Below are 19316 nucleotides of genomic sequence, written 5' to 3'. Positions count from 1 at the left end.
CAGAGCCTTCCTCACATGTGGTTCATACATATACGGCCACCAAAACTAGACCAGATAGATGAAGCTAAGAAATGCAGGCTAACAGGATCCAGATATAGATCTCTCCTGAGGGACACAGCCAGAATCTATCAAATACAGAGGTGAATGCCTGCAGCAAACCACTGAACTGAGAACGGGATCCTGGTTTGAGGAATTAGAGAAAGGCCTGAAAGAACTGAAAGCAGTTGAGACCCCATAAAAACAACTATGCCAACCAACCAGAGCTTCCAGTGACTAAACCAATACGAAAAGACTATACATAACTGACCCTGGGCTCCAACTGCATAGGAAGCAGTGAATAGACTTGTTTTGGCACCAGTGGAAGGAGAATCCCTTCATCCTGCCAAGGATGGACCCCCAGTGTATGGGATTGTTGTGGGGGGCATTAATGGGGGGGTGTTTGTGGAGGGGAAAACCAGTCTATAAGGGGAGTTGATAGGGTTAAGTGGCTAATGGACTTGTAACCAGGAAAGGGAATAACCTTTAAAATGTAAATAAGAAATACCCAATTTATCAAAAATGGAAGATAAAAATTAAAAAAAAAATAAAATGGAAAGAAAGACAACAAGAGGAAAAAGGTTCAAATGATTGCATTTGTAATTTATTTTAGAGTTCAGTGAAATTTTAGGGTTTTGAATTTTTTTCCAAATAGCTATTTCGAAAACCTTTCATTCAATAATATCAGAACATATTAAATGGGTCTCATTTTTCATGAAATGTATTAGTTATTCTTCTGTTAGTGTGTTAAACTCCCTGAACAATAGACAACTTTAAAAATAGAGTTCCTTTTTGCGATAGGTTCCATACAGATGGCTCTATCCTTCCATGGGGGCATCGATCTATCCTGGAAGTGGGGTTAGTGCAGTCTTGGCAGCAGAAAGTTGAGAGCTCCTTATTTTCAACATCTATAATTTCAAGTTGAAGCACAGGGAAAATGGGAGAGTAGGGAAAGACTTTAAAATCTCAAAGTCCACCCTCCTAGTGACATACTTCCTCCAGCAGGGTTGAACTTCCTGTTACAATGTCTGAGCCAATTGGATTAAATGTTCCAGTGCCTGAGCCAATGGGATACATTTTCATTCACACCATCCAATGAAATAATTTTCACTGTTTCCCTCCTAACAAATGTAATTTCAGTATCTATTCAATTAAGGAACATCCTTCAAAAAAAGATACACTGATTGCTTATATGAAAGTCTGTTTTTTTTTTTTTTTCATGTGGGAGGAAGTGGTTTTTTTTTTTTTTTTTGTTCTTTTTTTTTAACAACTTGAGTAATTCTTATTTACATTTCGAGTGTTCAAGTGTTATTCCCTTTCCCGGTTTACGGGCCAACATCACCCTAAACCCTCCCCCTCCCCTTCTTTATGGGTGTTTCCCTCCCCATCCTCCCCCCATTGCCACCATCCCCACAACAATCACGTTTACTGGGGGTTCAGTCTTAGCAGGACCAAGGGCTTCCCCTTACACTGGTGATCTTACTAGGATATTCAATGCTACCTATGAGGTGAGAGTCCAGGGTCAGTCCATGTATATTCTTTAGGTAGTGGCGTAGTCCCTGGAAGCTCTGGTTGCTTGGCATTGTTGTTCATATGGTGTCTCAAGTCCCTTCAAGCTTTCCAGTTCTTTCTCTGATTCCTTCAACAGGGGTCCTGTTCTCAGTTCAGTGGTTTGCTGCTGGCATTTGCCTCTGTATTTTCTGTATTCAGGCTGTGTCTCTAAGGAGCGATCTACATCCGGCTCCTGTCTGCCTGCACTTCTTTGCTTCATCCATCTTGTCTAATTGGGTGGCTGTATATGTATGGGCCACATGTGGGGCAGGCTCTTAATGGGTGGTCCTGTCTCTGTTTTAATCTTTGCCTCTCTATTCCCTGCCAACGGTATTCTTGTTCCCCTTTTAAAGAAGGAGTGAAACATTCACATTTTGATCTTACGTCTTGAGTTTCATGTGTTCTAGGCATCTAGGGTAATTCAACCATTTGGGCTAATAGCCACTTATCAATGACTGCATACCAAGTGTGTTTTTCTGTGATTGGGTTACCTCACTCAGGATGATATTTTCCAGTTCCAACCATTTGCCTACTAATTTCATAAAGTCATTGTTTTTGATAGCTGAGTAATATTCCATTGTGTAGTTGTACCACATTTTCAGTATCCATTCCTCTGTTGAAGGGCATCTGGGTTCTCTCCAGCTTCTGGCTATTATAAATAAGGCTGTGATGAACATAGTGGAGCACATGTCTTTTTTATATGTTGGGGCATCTTTTGGGTATATGCCCAAGAGAGGTATAGCTGGATCCTCAGGCAGTTCAATGTCCAATTTTCTGAGGAACCTCCAGACTGATTTCCAGAATGGTTGTACCAGTCTGCAATCCCACCAACAATGGAGTAGTGTTCCTCTTTTTCCACATCCTCGCCAGCATTTGTTGTCACCTGTGTTTTTGTTCTTAGCCATTCTCACTGGTGTGAGATGAAATCTCAGATTTGTTTTGATTTGCATTTCCTATATGACTAAAGGGTTGAACATTTCTTTAGGTGTTTCTCAGCCATTCGGCATTCCTCAGCTGTGAATTCTTTGTTTAGCTCTGAACCCCATTTTTAATAGGGTTATTTGTCTCCCTGAGGTCTAACTTCCTGAGTTCTTTGTATATTTTGGATATAAGGCCTCTATCTGTTGTAGGATTGGTAAAGATCTTTTCCCAATCTGTTGGTTGCCGTTTTGTCGTAACCACAGTGTCCTTTGCCTTACAGAAGCTTTGCAGTTTTATGAGATCCCATTTGTCGATTCTTGTTTTTATAACATAAGCCATTGGTGTTTTGTTCAGGAGAAAGTCGGTTCTTATCTTCGGCTCTTCATTTCTTCAAAGCAAGCTACACACAGTAGAAACCATTCTGTAAGCCCACCAACACTAGCCCCTACCACCTGTCAGGATCTGACTTTATAGGAAGTCTACCAGGAAGAGAGCCCCAGCATAAAAAAATAGGATGTTCTTACCCATGGGAGTGGGATCTTAAGGTGAGATGAAGCAGATTAAATTTCAAGACCAATCTCAGCTGGTCAAGCACCTACAAAAGCCAAGGCATGGAGAGGAAGCCACTGGGATTTCAGACCAGGAAATGAGCAGGTAGTCTGGGGGGAAGTAAGCTCATTTAGTAGTTTTACATTCATCACTGGCTCTACTCTACTCTACCTTATAGCCAGAGACCAGGTATTTCTGTCTTCCTTCCCACAAATGTTTTACTCATATTCAAGTGAGGATTTATGGCCATAAGATTAAAAGAATTCTGAGATAATGAGCCATGGAGGTGGGAATACCACACACTTTGCCATGATTATCCAGCAAGAAGGAAATCTTTTCCATAAACCAGCTTCATCTAGATATTAAATCTTCTGCCTTCATGAAAATGGTAGATACTGCTATTCTATACAACTCAAAAATTACCATATCAGATATTGCCTTTTTTCCTCCTTGCAGACTCTAACTACTCTTTCAAAGCTGGATAGAAACATAGGGAACTATATGGAAGTATGTAAAAGCAGGAGATGAAAAATGGTTCCTTCATGATCAAGCTGTTTTCTATGTAAAATAGAAATGATCTCACTCGTTGAAGTCTTCACAGCAGATGTCAGTACTGTGCTCCTTGAATAATAGCTGGAAAGAAGCTCCAACATAAGGAAAAAAAATATGGGCAAGAGGGGATGCAGTTGAACTGGCAGAGGTGAATTCCTAGTACTACACAGAAATGGGTGATAAATCCCAAATGTAAACTCCGCACTGAGGTAGAGGCCAGAAAATAAGTTCAAGGTAGTTGCGTAGAATGTAGGAGGCCAGTCTAGGCTAATATAACTCTACCTCAAAAAAATAATTAACTAAGTACGTAAGTGAATCAGTGAATAAATAATTTCAGAATAATGAAAAAATGCATAAAATAAGAAGAGACCAGCACTCAGAATCCACAAGTTGTGAAAAACAGTAAACATTTTGTTTTTTTTCTACAGAAAATAGTAGAATATTTATTGAAAAATGCAACCACGAATATTTTCTAATAGTAAATGCAAAGCAAAAAACACAGATCCAGGAAAACTGAAGCATCCAAATTAGGATAAATAGTTAAACCTATAATAGCCTTGAACTCCTGAAAAAAAGTATAAAAACAGAAGATTAGCTTATTTGGTGAACAAAATCAGGAACTAACCCAGGATTTTCATAAAAAACACTGGTAAGAGACAATAGACTCACACCTTTCAAAATCAGAAAGGTATAAAGGAAAAATATAACAGGCATGCACACACTAACACACACACACACACACACACACACACTCACACTTCCCCCAGTCAGAGTGTTACACCCACCAAATACAGTATTTAACTAAAAGTAAAAATTTCCTATGCATATGATATATCAGCTTATCAATTTATTATCACAGAAGTTGTTTCAGAAGTTTCACCTTACATGAAAGAGAACATAAAAACAAATGAAAATTGGGGCCCGTATAAATTTAGAGAACAAATTGTAGAATGAAGATGAGTATAGCAAACATGATTAGCCTCATTATCAGTTGTTTCAGAGAATAATTTCTAGTGAAAGCAAAACAATAAGGCTTAATCATGCTATGTGTATCACATGCAAAGTCAAATGCACAGCAACTGCAGAAAGAATACAAGGGCCTATAGGTTGTCTTCATTATGTAGTGTCACTGTATTCCTTCCACATTCCTCTATCTACAGTGCCACTGTAGTCCTGTCATAGAACTTCAAATGTAGCATTATGTAGCCCTTCCAAGTTACATTATCAACAATGTCAGTATAGCTCTTCCACTCATCAGTGTAGTCCTTCATGTACAACTGATAAGTTGCATATGCATGCTATTAGAAGGGGACATGACTGAGAATAGTACAAAATCAGGTATACCTAATTTGCCCAATAGTAAAAATAAAATGTGATCTTGAAAATATTTACAGTTAAATAATGTAAGACATTGAATTTTTCTGTATTATTCTATAGAGTAAATGGCAAAATAGTACAAGGGTTGTCCTTTTTATTTATTTATTTATTTTTATTAACTTGAGTATTTCTTATTTACATTTCGAATGTTATTCCCATTCCCGGTTTCCAGGCCAACATCCCTCTAACCCCTCTGCCTCTCCTTCTATATGGGTTTCCTCCCTCCTCCCCCCCATTACCACCCTCCCCCCAACAATCACGTTTACTGTGGATTCAGTCTTAGCAGGACCAAGGGCTTCCCCTTCCACTGGTGCTCTTACTAGGCTATTCATTGCTACCTATGAGGTTGGAGCCCAGGGTCAGTCCACGTATCGTCTTTGGGTAGTGGCTTAGTCCCTGGAAGCTCTGCTATTTGAAGGGGACATGACTGAGAATAGTACAAAATCACTTATACCTAATTTTCCCAAGAGTAAAAACAAAACATGATCTTGAAAATACTTACAGTTAAATAATGCAAGACATTGGATTTCTCTGTATTATTCTTTAGAGTAAATGGCAAAATGCTACAAGGGTTGTAAATTTTATCTTTGAAATATATTTAGTATTTTCTTTGGTGGTTTCAAAAATATTTTGTGGTGGAACTCAGGCTATCAGAACTAATGAACTATCTTACTGGTCATTTTAAAAACTGAGGGCTGATAAGATGATTCAATTGATACATTTGAATTGAAGTCTGACATCCATAATGCCAGTAATTCAGAATCAGAATGGTGGAAAGGTAACACTGCTTTCTCCAAGTGGAACTGTGACCTGTAGACATGGGCACTTAAATATGCATACCAATATACATACAAATAAATAATAATAAAACAAACTGAACTGAAACTATCCAAGAAATCATATTGAACAGTGAAATCAGTTTCATTAGGCATACAATATATGTCAGACTACCCAATGCAAAATAGAGGTATATGTATCATACAGAATAGGAACAGTATCCAAGTACATTATGTAGGAAACATGGTATGGGCTGAGGGTTTTGAGTTAGTATGATTCTTGGTGACATATTCTAGGGCAATAACTGAATGAACATCTCTGTGGGATGATGTCACAGGCGAGGCAGGTATGAGATAGAATGAGTTCTGTCATTGGACAAGAAGGAAGGATGGGCAGGAGAAAAGTTTGAGGGAAGGGGAGGAGACTGGAAAAGAAAGGAGGAAAAGACAGGAGGAACAGGAGAAGCCACCACTGAAAGAGAACTTGGAGACTGATGTTAAGATTCCACGCTGTTACTTCACAGGTTGTTATGAATGTTCTAATGTTTTTTTTTTTTAAGAAAGGCAGCTTGCTTTATTCTTGGGATGTAGTTGGGGATCAGGGGCATCCTGTAGAATCCAGTGAGCTTCACCAAGCCTGAGAGGCACCAAACAAGTGGCACTTTTAAGTTACATCATCTGGGTCCTAGTCATCTCTTAGCCCACCTTCCTTTCATTGGGCCCAAGCCTCCCAACTCCCACCAGATCATCTCTAAACTACATAAGGTCTTCTGTGTTGCTCATTTGGTTTGGCACTCCTTACTTATGCCAGTGAGAAGAGTGGCTCTGCCACAGTTGACATAGAAGAATTCTTTTGAATGGATACTGTGCCCAAAATCCCTATGATCTCACTCTCCTTCAGTCACTGGTGAGAGAAGTGGGCCTCATGGTTAAGCCTTGAAAGCCAAGGCAGAACCCCTTTGCTACTCCTCAGGGTAGAGGCCACCAGGACAGCGGCTTTTTATTCTAACCCATCTTCTTCCTTTCCCTCCCACCCAACCATCTCTCTCCCCCCCCAACCTCCTCAGCCAGCACTCGGTGGGGTTCACCTTTGCCAGGCTACCTAAAGGAGCTGCCAGCCCCCAGGGCAGGTCCACAAAACAGAACACAACTATTGGCAAGCACAGAAAAAAAGAAAATCACAAAAATCAGGGTTACCTTTGTCTACAAATAATTGCAGCTCCTACAAGAGGAGAGGTCGTTTTCTGCATGAAGTTGGACATTTTCTTGTGCTTAGGATAGTTCACCTCACCTGTCCACACTGACTTTCCTGTCTCCAAGAACATAGCAAGAATACCATGTGCAAGCACACAGAGGTGCTCTTTATGGGTATGCCTCTATGCTGGTTGTTGGCATAGCTTCTTGGGGAGAAGGAACTAGATGTAAGAGAAGTGTTCCTTCCTGGGGCTTTCTATTTACCAAAGTCCTATGCACACATACATATACAGGTAGGAGTGTGCATGAGCACATCGTGCAAGCACACACATCGACAGACACTAGATTCTAAGGAAGCGTGAGGGTCAGATTCTCTAGGCCTGGGCTGGGCTCCTGCTGGAGCAGCATAGACAGTGGTGACAGAGAGCAGAGGGTTGTAGGTCCTTTTCCCATCAGCTGAGTGGGCACCATGTGCCAGCATCTCATGGATGGTGATCGAGTTGTCCAGAATCTTCTTGTTTCGCTTCTTTATGGTCTTACACTGGCTCAGCGCAATGATGTTGAGCTTAGGTTTGCTGTCACCATTCTGCTGCTCCCTTAGACACTCCAGATAGCTCTGGATGAACTCACCATGCTTCCTTTGCTCCCATGCTCGAATCAGGTGTCGCTTCCTCTCTTCTTTGTTCCAGTAGCGGCCCATCTTCATCACACTTACTGCATCATCATCAGTGGTCATACCACTGCACGCCTCTCGGATCTTCAGGCCTCTGACCTTCAGCAGCCGATCTCGTACAGGCCACTTGGCCACATAGTGGGTCCCATCACTTCACACCTTCACTTTCCAGTCCATGCGGGGTGCTTCAACAGCTGCAGCCACCACCCTGTCCACCCGAAGACCACTAGCCAAGCTCAAGGAGCCATGACTCAGATCCTCCAGGGTACGTGGCGGGGCCAACTGCATACAGCTATGGTACTGCTTGATCTCCTGGCCACCGTGGCACCTGGAGAGGTAAGGGCTACCTACAGGGCTCACACGCTCCAGAGTAACACTTGTCTTGGTGCTGCGGCTGATATGCTCTTCTGTGTTGTCTACGACCCACTTCGGGATCCAGCTAAAGTTATCAGAACTTGGCTGAGCTCCCTGGTGAAGGAGCACCCTTGAGGTGGGTGGTGACAGGAGGGCGAGAAGGGGTCCAGTTCAAGTTGGAATTGCCAGCAGCAGATTGCTTCAGGGGGCTCTCAGGCAGAGGCTCCACAAGCAGTGGAGTGCTGTGGCAGCTCTCCCCATTGTTGTAGGCGCTGGTGCTATCCTTGTCAGATTTCTCTGGCAGTTCAGATATATCAGATAGCTCATGCTTTTTGGGCTCACTGGCTGCCAGGTCATAGAGACTCTCTTCTTCCAGCAGCCAGAACTTCATACAACGCTCCATCAACTGCTGCATCTTCTGTGCCCACAAGATAGTGCAACACTTGAACTCTAGGTGCCGAAGGTCTTCCTCCAGCATAGCCATCTCATGGCCTAGGCTCTCATTGTGGTTGACATCTAGGGCACTGTTGCCACTGGAGGCCTGGGAGAAGAAGATATTCAGCTGGTTGCCATTTTCCAGGTGGCACTTGATCTCCAGCAGCTCCCCGCAGCGTTCATACTCCTCATCAGTGAGCCCAGGAAGGTCAGCCCCTCCCAGCCCTGCCCCCTCAGCTAGCAAAGAATTATGCTGAAGTAGAAGTCCCTGCTCTGTAGGGCATCCCCTTGTAGACCGAACTTGCGCAGGCTTCCAAAGGTGTTGGTGGTGCTGGGAGGTTCATCCCTGAGCAGGTCATGTTCAGAGCTCTCTTAGTTGTGGGTACAAGCATTAGTCTGGCCTACCCTGCTGTCCAGATCCTGGCTGTTGCCCAAGCCAGGGCCCCCATCAGGAGCCCCCTTCTCATCATTTCCAGTCTGCTGATCAGTGGTGTTCTTAAGGGATGGATGTGTACAGGGCTTTGTATGATTAGGTGAGCAATTTTATCTTATCAATTAGATCAAATGTTTTTGTGTTGTATGTTTTTTCATGTGCAGATTTAAGTGTAAGAGTGTGTGGCAGGGGGGTTGGGGATTTAGCTCAGCGGTTGAGCACTTGCCTAGCAAGCGCAAGGCCCTGGGTTCGGTCCCCAGCTCCGAAAAAAAAAAAAAAGAGTGTGTGGCAGATAATCTGGGCCGCATAGGACTTGGGATATGTTTCTGTCCTGGAAACCTGCCTTTGGAATTAGATAGCTAGAGAGATTTCTTTCAGGCTCAGAGAGAGGCCTTCAGCAGTGTGATATGGGATGGAGCAGAGCTGATGAGATGCTTTGCTCACTGAGTCAAAGATATCTACCAGATATCTTGGAACACTGTCATGCCGGCCCTAGAGCGGGTCAAAAGACTGCTTTATTTTTATAATATTACAACAACACACCTTAGAAAAATATTTTCAGTAAATATATTAAACACACACTTATGTTTTAAAATGTACATATTCACATTGTGACCTACTCATAATTCTAAAGCTTTTAAATGTCCACCTAAAATGTAAGGAAACCTTCAAAAAGATCTTTGGAATGGGATCACTAACAACATTTCCTCCCAACAGCACTGTGAACATTTTCTTAGGAGAATGAAAAATATAAAAATAAATATCCCAAACACCCCCAATTTTAAAAAGTATGGAATTTACTAAAGCAAAGGTAAATAGTGGAGGTTTCCAGAAGTATAAAGAATCACATGTGTGTGAACACAGTGGAAAAGGACACGGTGGTGTATGAGCACCTTCACCTGTGTTGTCTCATCTTAGTCACTTGATGGCACTGAGGATGTCTGAGTGATTCTGTAAGCACAATTCTTGTTTTCTGACACAATTAGCCTGTGTTGTCTCTGTCTTATCCATGGTTTAAGACATTAATGCATTTTAACAGTTGGCATATTGTTAACAGATGGGGAAGTTTTCTTGGGGTGGAAGTATCAAACTAGGAATGTTTCTTTGAGAGATGTACTTTTTTCCTTGATTCCTTTCAATTTTACTCAGTTCTGCTGCTTCCCAAATGCCATGAGTTTAATAACTATGTTCTCCTGCATCCTTCCATCATGGTGGTAGAAACCTCTGAAATCATGAAATAAAATTCTTTTATTCTTTCATTGTTTGACTCTGGTTACAGTCATGGAAAGCTGTCTAACATGTGCCCTGTGTTGTCTGAGTAAGAATGAAGTGAGATGCTGGAGCTCTTGTTTGCTGGTCAGCCTGACAGAAAAGGTAATGCTGAAGTAAAGCTTCATTAATCAGGTCTGTTATATTCACAGGGAAACCACCCCTATTTACAATATTTGTCAGATAAGACACATGTGTTACAAAAGGTAACAATAAAGGGAGGAAGGGGAGAGTGCACATGTAAGAGTAATGGCTAATCCTGTTTGTCAACTTGACTATATCTGGAATGAATTCCAATCCAGATTTGGAGGGCTCAACTGTGATCCAAACCTTGAGCCTGGGAGACACAAGTTTCTGACTTTGACAGATGCCTGAAGATATTGAGGCATAGAGGCTATGGAAAGCTTAGGACCAGTCAAGGTAGTACATGCCTTTAATTGCAAGAGACTAAGGCACTGAGATCTTTGAGTTCAAGGTCAACTTAGGACAAACAAGGACCAGAACCAGGATGTGGTGGTACATACCATTAATCTGGACTACACCTGTTGAATATTTACTTAAGTACATTGATAGAAGGAAGATTAGCTCTTCTTCATTTGCTTGCATTTACTTTCCACACATCTGTTGGAATCTACAGGAGACCAGATGAAACAACTAGCCTTGTAGGACTAAGAAACTACTAGATTCTTGGACTTCTCATTCGCAGCTGACCATTGTTGGGGAATTTGACTACAGACTGTAAGTCATCCTAACAAATTCCATTACCATATAGAGACTATGTATTAGTTCTGTGAGTCTAAGAATCCTGATTAATACAGTCAATGGTGAAAGTATGGATTAAGAAATGTAAAGAAGCCAGAATCCTAGAAATGGAGAGTGACAATTCACCTGTCAATTACCAAAACCTGATGCTAAGCCAAGGCAGGTGTCAGAATGTACACAGTTGTAGATATTGATGGTCTCACATCATTTGGCTATAAGGTACACAGATGGGTTAAAGGCTTACTTAAGTACAACACAGCAAGCAAGACTTAAACCTTTAAATCCTGTTACATAAAGAGTGGTCATTATAACATACATATTCATTTTTCAGATTTTTGTTATAAAAATGCTTAGTGAAATTTGTGAGTAAATAAACTATAAACCATGATTTCATTCATCAATCTGGTCATGAAGACCACCAAGAGAATCCTCCCTGCCCTCCAGTTATTTTCTCAGAACTGGATTATTGTCCTGTCCTACAGTTATTTGCAATCAATACCAGAAACAGAAGAATTCTTTCCAAATTTTACATGGAGTCACATTCTCCCATCCTCAACATCTTTGCCAAAGATCACAGAGAACTTTATGTCTCATGGACATGCAAGAATACCCTAAAATCTCCAAGGACTTACATACCCATTGAGACTATCCATTAGAGATGCTTCTGATCTTTTGTAGGTTTATAGGTACTTAACTCCTGTTTTACAAATCCTGGAAGAATTGATCAGTTCAAAGTGAATACAATTTAGTGTTGAAAGGATGAAACCAAGTGTATGAGGATCATTTTGAGCCCAGCTTCAAACACTGTACAGGAACTGAGCCCATGGCTCTGTATAAGAAAAAAAATGAGGGGAGAAGTTGGATGTATATTGAATTTACCTCTGCAGGGAAATCATGACTTTGACTCTTAAACAGGATGGTTTAAGTAGGACAAAAATCTTTCCCCACCCTAAATCAAGGTAATGGACACACTTTAAGGATGAAAATAGGAGGTGTGATGAAGCCTGCTTGAGCTGGCCATACAGGATTGGACAGTTCCTCCATTTTTCTCATTATCATCATCCTATTAAGATCTCTTCTTGCCCACCTTTTATACTGCATTTAGGGTATGAACAAGTAAGTTAAATAAAAAGTGAAAATGAAGTATAAAAGAAACAAAATGAGGAGAAAGAAGATAAGCAATTTGACAGAGGACCAGGAACAGGAAAAAGAGAAAAGCACTATGATTGTCATATCAGTGGCAAGGGGAGAAGGAGAATGTACAGGTATGGAAATGAAGAGTTCATTTAACCATAGTCAAATACCATCTATTGCAGATCTCCCAAAAGAACAAAACATGATCTGTATGTTTACTCACAAGCACTGGTTCCTACCATCTGCCATGAACTCATTTCCAGGAAGTTCACCAGCAGAGGCACCAAGAAGTAATTTCTATTTACACTGAGATTCTAAAACTGGAGAGTAGCAGTGAGAAGACAGAGAACTCAGGAAGTAGCATGTACAGGCAAGGAAGGAAGTGCAGTGTGATCCCAGGCTCTGGATTGAGCAGTTTGCCTGGAGAGAATCCAGGTTCCTCATTGCTACTTTGTGACCCAGTAGGATATATTCTTCTGGCTTCTTTCCCATTGGCTTTACTGTCAGATTTGTGTGTGAGATACTCAAAGAATTGTGAAATCTAGTGAATGATGAATGCAGAGAATAAGTGCAAAGGTCTAATCTAGAAGCAAACCAAAAAGAGAACAATATTCAGAACCACTGATGGAACCAAGCCAGAGACAATATCAGGCAGTGGTCAAGAATAGTCTTCAGAGATGAGATGACAAGAATATAATTATCCATAATAGCAGTCATATATCTCTCAAAAGATTAAAAGCAAAAAAAAAAACAAATGATGGAATAATGAAAGGATACTGAAAGCTACAAGGGGAAGGAAAAGAAATGGTCTATTTATCAAAAAAGTGAGCACATGTGAATAGTGTGTGATTATTCCACAGAAACTTTAAAAGAGTGAAGGTTCTAGAAGATGTATGCCAAGTTCTAATACATAAGAACTGTTACACCAAACAAAGCTACCTATTAGAATTGAAGGTGAAACACCATTTTCCATGATAAAAACTGACTAGTTAAATTCTACAGAAGATATGAGAAGAAATACATCATTCTGAAGAGAAGGAAAAACACACCCAAGCACACACACTGAAATTACAATGCCAAGATGATTAATAAAAATGTATATCCCTGCACCCAAATCCCAAGGGGGAGAGGGATGGACCTTCAGAAGTGCAGACACTTCTGAGGAATCAGAGGAGACTATCCTCTGCCCACATTCCAGATTGAAGAGAGAATCACCCAGTGACAGCTGTGCCCTTGGGCGCAGGGACCTAGGAGCAGTCAGGGACAGGATGCTTCTGATTTCTGCCAGCACCAAGAACAGAAAGACAGTTACCAGAAGAACCTACACACCTGAGAGCAGAGGTAAGACCAACTTTTCTGCTCTAATTGACCTGACTGATGTATTCAGGACCCACAAAGGAAGAAGTCGTAAGGGACAGGGCACTTCCAGTTTCTGGCCATGCCTGGAACTGAATTTATTTCATCCCACAGTTCCCTGCTCCCAAATGCCATGGGCGAAAGAGATGAACACCCTGAAGTGTGGACCATTCTGAGGCTGAAGGACAGACTGCCGCTTCTGCCCAACTTTGCCCACATCCATGGCCCAAGAGGAAATTGCATAGTGCCTCTGAACATAAGACTATAGGAGCAGTGAACAGCAGGAGCCTGCTGTTCTGATCTGCTCCTGGAGCTGAACTCAATTGGTCAAACAGCTATGTGTACCAAAATCCCATGGCAGAGAGAGCTGGATCCTCAGAAATCCAGACACTCCTGAGAAATCAGAGGAGACTACTCTCTGCCCATATTCACCACCCAAGAAGAAATCACCTAGTGCCATCTGTGCTACCTATGCGCAGGAACCTAGGAGCCGTAAGGGGCAGTACCCTTCAGATTCCTACATGTGCCAAGAGCTGAATAACATTTACCAGGAGTGCCTACAGGCCTGAGAGCAGAGCACTCTAAGTTCCAGGTGAAAGAATGCAGGAAAGGAGGTTTACAGGAGTGCTGACATAGAGACCTACAGAAGGGTCAAGCCACTGTCAGAAATGGCAAGACATGCTGACACCAGAGACAACCTGATGGTGAGAGGCAAGCATAGTAACCTAAGGAAAAGAAACCAAGACTACTTGCCATCATCAGAGCCCCGTTTTCCCAACAAAGCTAATATTAAATATCCAAAAACACCAGTAAAGCAATATTTAGATTTAAAAATTACATTTTATGATGATGAGGGAGGACTTTAAGAAGGATATAAATGGCTCCCTTAAAGAAGTACACGACAACACAAGTAAATACACAAAAGCCATTAAAGAGCAAACACAAAAATCCCTTAGAGAACCCCTTAAAGAATTATAGGAAAACACACCCTAACAGGTGAAGGAATTGAACAAAACCATCCAGGGGTTTAAAATGGAAATAGAAACAAGAAAAAAGCACAAAGGGAGGCAAGCCTTGAGATAGAAAACCTAGGGAAGAGATCAGGAGACAAAGATGCAAGCATCACAAACAGAATACAAGAGATAGAAGAGACAATCTCAGGGACAGAAGATGCCATAGAAAACATCGACACAAACATCAAAGACAGTGTAATATACAAAAAGCTCATAGGCCAAAACATCCAGGAAATCCAGGACACAATAAGAATATCAAATCTGGGGTTGGGGATTTAGCTCAGTGGTAGAGCGCTTACCTAGGAAGCGCAAGGCCCTGGGTTCGGTCCCCAGCTCCGAAAAAAAGAACCAAAGAAAAAAAAAAGAATATCAAATCTAAGGAAAATAGGTATAGAAGAGAGTGAAGACTCCCAACTTAAATGTCCAGTAAATATTTTCAACAAAATTATAGAAGAAAACCTCCCTAATCTAAAAAAGGGATGCCGATAGATATAAAAGAAGCCTATAGAACTCCAAATAGATTGCACAAGAAAAGAAATTTCTCCCATCACATAATAGTCAAAACAACAAATGCACAAAACAGAAAAGAATTTTAAAAGCAGTAAGGGAAAATATGTCAATTTACATATAAAGGGAGACCTATAAGAATTACATCAGACTTCTCACCAAAAGAGTATGAAAGACAGAAGATCCTGGGCAGATGTCATACAGACCCTGAGAGAACACAAGTGCAAACCCAAATTACTATATCCAGCAAAACTCTCAATTAAGATAGATGAAGTTAGAGATAAGGGCACAGGAGCAGCAGGTCCGCTGCGTCGGAGACACCACCAGAACCTGAAGGGATGGACTGAATAAATAGTTCTCTGCACCAAAATCCCATGGGCAGGAGAGGTAAACCATCAGAGAGGCAGACACCCCTGGGAAACCAGAAGAGACTACACTCTGCCCACCTCTCTGACTCCAGATGGAAACACCAAACTCCATCAGGGACTCTGGTGCACAGGGGCTCCTGGAAAGGGCAGCACAGGTCCTCCTGGTTGCTACCCCCGTGGAGAGCTCATAAGCAACACCCCAGGAGCAAACTTGAGCCTCGGGACCACAAGTAAGACCAACTTTTCTGCTCCAAGCAACCTGCCTGGTGAACTCAGGGAACAGGCCCACAGGAACAGATGAAGACCTGTAGATAGGAAAAACTACATGCCCGAAAGCAGAACACTCTGTTCTCATAACTGGGTGAAAGAAAACAGGAAAACAGGTCGACAGCACCTCTGACACACAGGCTTATAGGACAGTCTAGCCACTCTAAGAAATAGCAGAACAAAGTAACACTAGAGATAATCTGATGGCGAGAGGCAAGCACAGGAACCCAAGCAACAGTAACCAAGACTACATGGCATCATCGGAGCCCAATTCTCTCACCAAAGCAAACACGGAATTTCCAAACACACCAGAAAAGCAAGATCTATATTCAAAATCATATTTGATCATGAGGCTGGAGGACTTCAAGGAAAATATGAGGAACTCCCTTAGAGAAACACAGGAAAACATAAATAAACAAGTAGAAGCCTACAGAGAGGATTCATAAAAATCCCTGAAAGAATTCCAGGAAAACATGATCAAACAGTTGAAGGAATTAAAAATGGAAATAGAAGCAATCAAGAAAGGACACATGGAAACAACCCTGGATATAGAAAACCAAAGGAAGAGACAAGGAGGCGTAAATACAAGCATCACCAACAGACTACAAGAGATAGAACAGAGAATCTCAGGAACAGAAGATTACATAGAAATCATCTACTCAACTGTCAAAGATAATGTAAAGCAGAAAAAGCTACTGGTCCAAAACATACAGGAAATCCAGGACTCAATGAGAAGATCAAACCTAAGGATAATAGGTATAGAAGAGAGTGAAGACTCCCAGCTCAAAGGACCAGTAAATATCTTCAACAAAATCATAGAAGAAAACTTTCCTAACCAAAAGAAAGAGATACCCATAGGCATACAAGAAGCCTACAGAACTCCAAATAGATTGGACCAGAAAAGAAACACCTCCCGTCACATAATAGTCAAACACCAAATGCTCAAAATATAGAAAGAATATTAAAAGCAGGAAGGGAAAAGGTCAAGTAACAAATAAAGACAGACCTATCAGAATCACACCAGACTTTTCGCCAGAGACTATGAAAGTCAGAAGATCCTGGACAGATGTCATACAGACCCTAAGAGAACACAAATGCCAGCCCAGGTTACTGTGTCCTGCAAAACTCTCAATTAACATAGATGTAGAAACCAAGATATTCCATGACAAAACATATTTACACAATATCTTTCTACAAATCCAGTGCTACAAAGGATAATAAATGGTAAAGCCCAACATAAAGAGGTAAGTTACACCCTAGAAAAAGCAAGAAACTAATCGTCTTGGCAACAAAACAAAAAGAAGAAAAGCACACTAACATAACCTCACATCCAAATATGAATATAACAGGAAGCAATAATCACTATTCCTGAATATCTCTCAACATCAATGGTCTCAACTCCCCAATAAAAAGACATAGATTAACAAACTGGATACTCAATGAGGACCCTGCATTCTGCTGCCAACAGGAAACACACCTCAGAGACAAAGACAGACACTACCTCAGAGTGAAAGGCTGGAAAACATCTTTCCAAGCAAATGGTCTGAAGAAGCAAGTTGGAGTAGCCATTTTAATATCAAATAAAATCAATTTTCAACTAAAAGTCATCAAAAAAGGTACGGAAGGACACTTCATATTCATCAAAGGAAAAATCCACCAAGATGAACTCTCAGTCCTAAATATATATGCCCCAATTAAAAGGGCACCTACATACGTAAAAGATGCCTTACTAAAGCTCAAAACACATATTACACCTCACACAATAATAGTAGGTGATTTCAAGACCCAACTCTCATCAATGGACAGATCATGGAAACAGAAATTAAACAGAGACATAGACAGACTAAGAAAGGTCATGAACCAAATGGACTTAACAGTTATTTATGGAACATTCTATCATAAAGCAAAAGGATATACATTGTACTCAGCTCCTCACGGTGCATTCTCCAAAACTGACCATAGAATTGGTCAATAAAAGGGGCCTCAACAGGTACAGAAAGGCATAAATAATCCCATGCGGGCTATCAGACCACCACGGCCTAAAGCTGGTCCTCAATAACAATAACGGAAGAATACCCACATAAACGTGGAAGTTGAACAATGCTCTACTCAATGATAACCTAGTCAAGGAAGAAATAAAGAAAGAAATTAAAGACTTCTTAGAAATTAATGAAAATGAAGGGACAACATACCCCAACTTATGGGACACAAAGAAAGCTGTGCTAAGAGGAAAACTCATAGCTCTGAGTACCTGCAGAAAGAAACAGGAAAGAGCATATGTCACCAGCTTGACGGCACACCTCAAAGCTCTAGAACAAAAAGAAGCAAATACACCCAGGAGGAGTAGAAGGCAGGAAATAATCACACTCAGAGCTGACATCAGTCAAGTAGAAACAAAAAGGACCATAGAAAGAATCAACAGAACCAAAAGTTGGTTTTTGAGAAAATCAACAAGATAGATAAACCCTTAACCAGACTAACGAGAGGACACAGAGAGTGTGTCCAAATGAACAAAATCAGAAATGAAAAGGGAGACATAACTACAGATTCAGAGGAAATTCAAAAAATCATCAGATCTTAATATAAAAGCCTATATTTAAAACATGAAAATCTTCAGGAAATGGACAATTTCCTAGACAGATACCAGGTACCGAAGTTAAATCAGGAACAGATAAACCAGTTAAACAACCCCATAAGTCCTAAGGAAATAGAAGCAGTCATTAAAAGTCTCCCAACCAAAAAGAGCACAGGTCCAGACGGGTTTAGTGCAGACTTCTATCAGACCTTCAAAAAGACCTCATACCAATACTATCCAAACTATTCCACAAAATTGAAACAGATGGAGCACTACCGAATTCCTTCTATGAATCCACAATTAGTCTTATACCTAAACCACACAAAGACCCAACAAAGAAAGAGAACCTCAGACCAATTTCCTTTATGAATACTGACGCAAAAATACTCAATAAAATTCTGGCAAACCAAATCCAAAAGCACATCAAAACAATCATCCTATATGATCAAGTAGGCTTCATCCCAGGCATGCAGGGATGGTTTGATATACAGAAAACCATCAACGTGATCCATTATATAAACAAACTGAAAGAACAAAACCACATGATCATTTCATTACATGCTGAGAAAGCATTTGACAAAATTCAATACCCCTTCATGATAAAAGTCCTGGAAAGAATAGGAATTCAAGGCTCATACCTAAACATAGTAAAAGCTACAACAGCAAACCAGTTGCTAACATTAAACTAAATGGAGAGAAACTTGAAGCAATCCCACTAAAATCAGGGACTAGACAAGGCTGCCCACTCTCTCCCTGCTTATTCAATATAGTTCTTGAAGTTCTAGCCAGAGCAATCAGACAACTAAAGGAGATAAAGGGGATACAGATCGGAAAAGAAGAAGTCAAAATATCACTATTTGTAGATGATATGATAGTATATTTAAGTGATCCCAAAAATTCCACCAGAGAACTAGTAAAGCTGATAAACCACTTCAGCAAAGTGGCTGGGTATAAAATTAACTCAAATAAATCAGTAGCCTTCCTCTACTCAAAGAGAAACAAGCCGAGAGAGAAATTAGGGAAATGACACCCTTCATAATAGACCCAAATAATATAAAGTACCTCGGTGTGACTTTAACCAAGCAAGTAAAAGATCTGTACATAAAGAACTTCAAGACTCTGAAGAAAGAAATTCAAGAAGACTCCAGTAGATGGAAAGATCTCCCATGCTCATGGATTGGCAGGATTAATATAGTAAAAATGGCCATTTTACC

The 19316-nt window shown here is 40.9% G+C and overlaps 1 pseudogene; it reads right to left on the bottom strand.

Moving 5' to 3' along the window:
- Positions 1-6970: 6970 nt before the first annotated feature.
- On the bottom strand, positions 6971-13595 carry Pdzd4-ps1 (PDZ domain containing 4, pseudogene 1; annotated as a pseudogene).
- Between the last annotated feature and the right edge of the window lie 5721 nt (positions 13596-19316).

The sequence above is a fragment of the Rattus norvegicus genome, chromosome 8, assembly GCF_036323735.1.
Source record: "Rattus norvegicus strain BN/NHsdMcwi chromosome 8, GRCr8, whole genome shotgun sequence".
Taxonomy (NCBI): domain Eukaryota; kingdom Metazoa; phylum Chordata; class Mammalia; order Rodentia; family Muridae; genus Rattus; species Rattus norvegicus.
The sequence above is the reverse complement of the archived record's forward strand: the minus strand, read 5'-3'. Positions and strand labels throughout refer to the sequence as shown.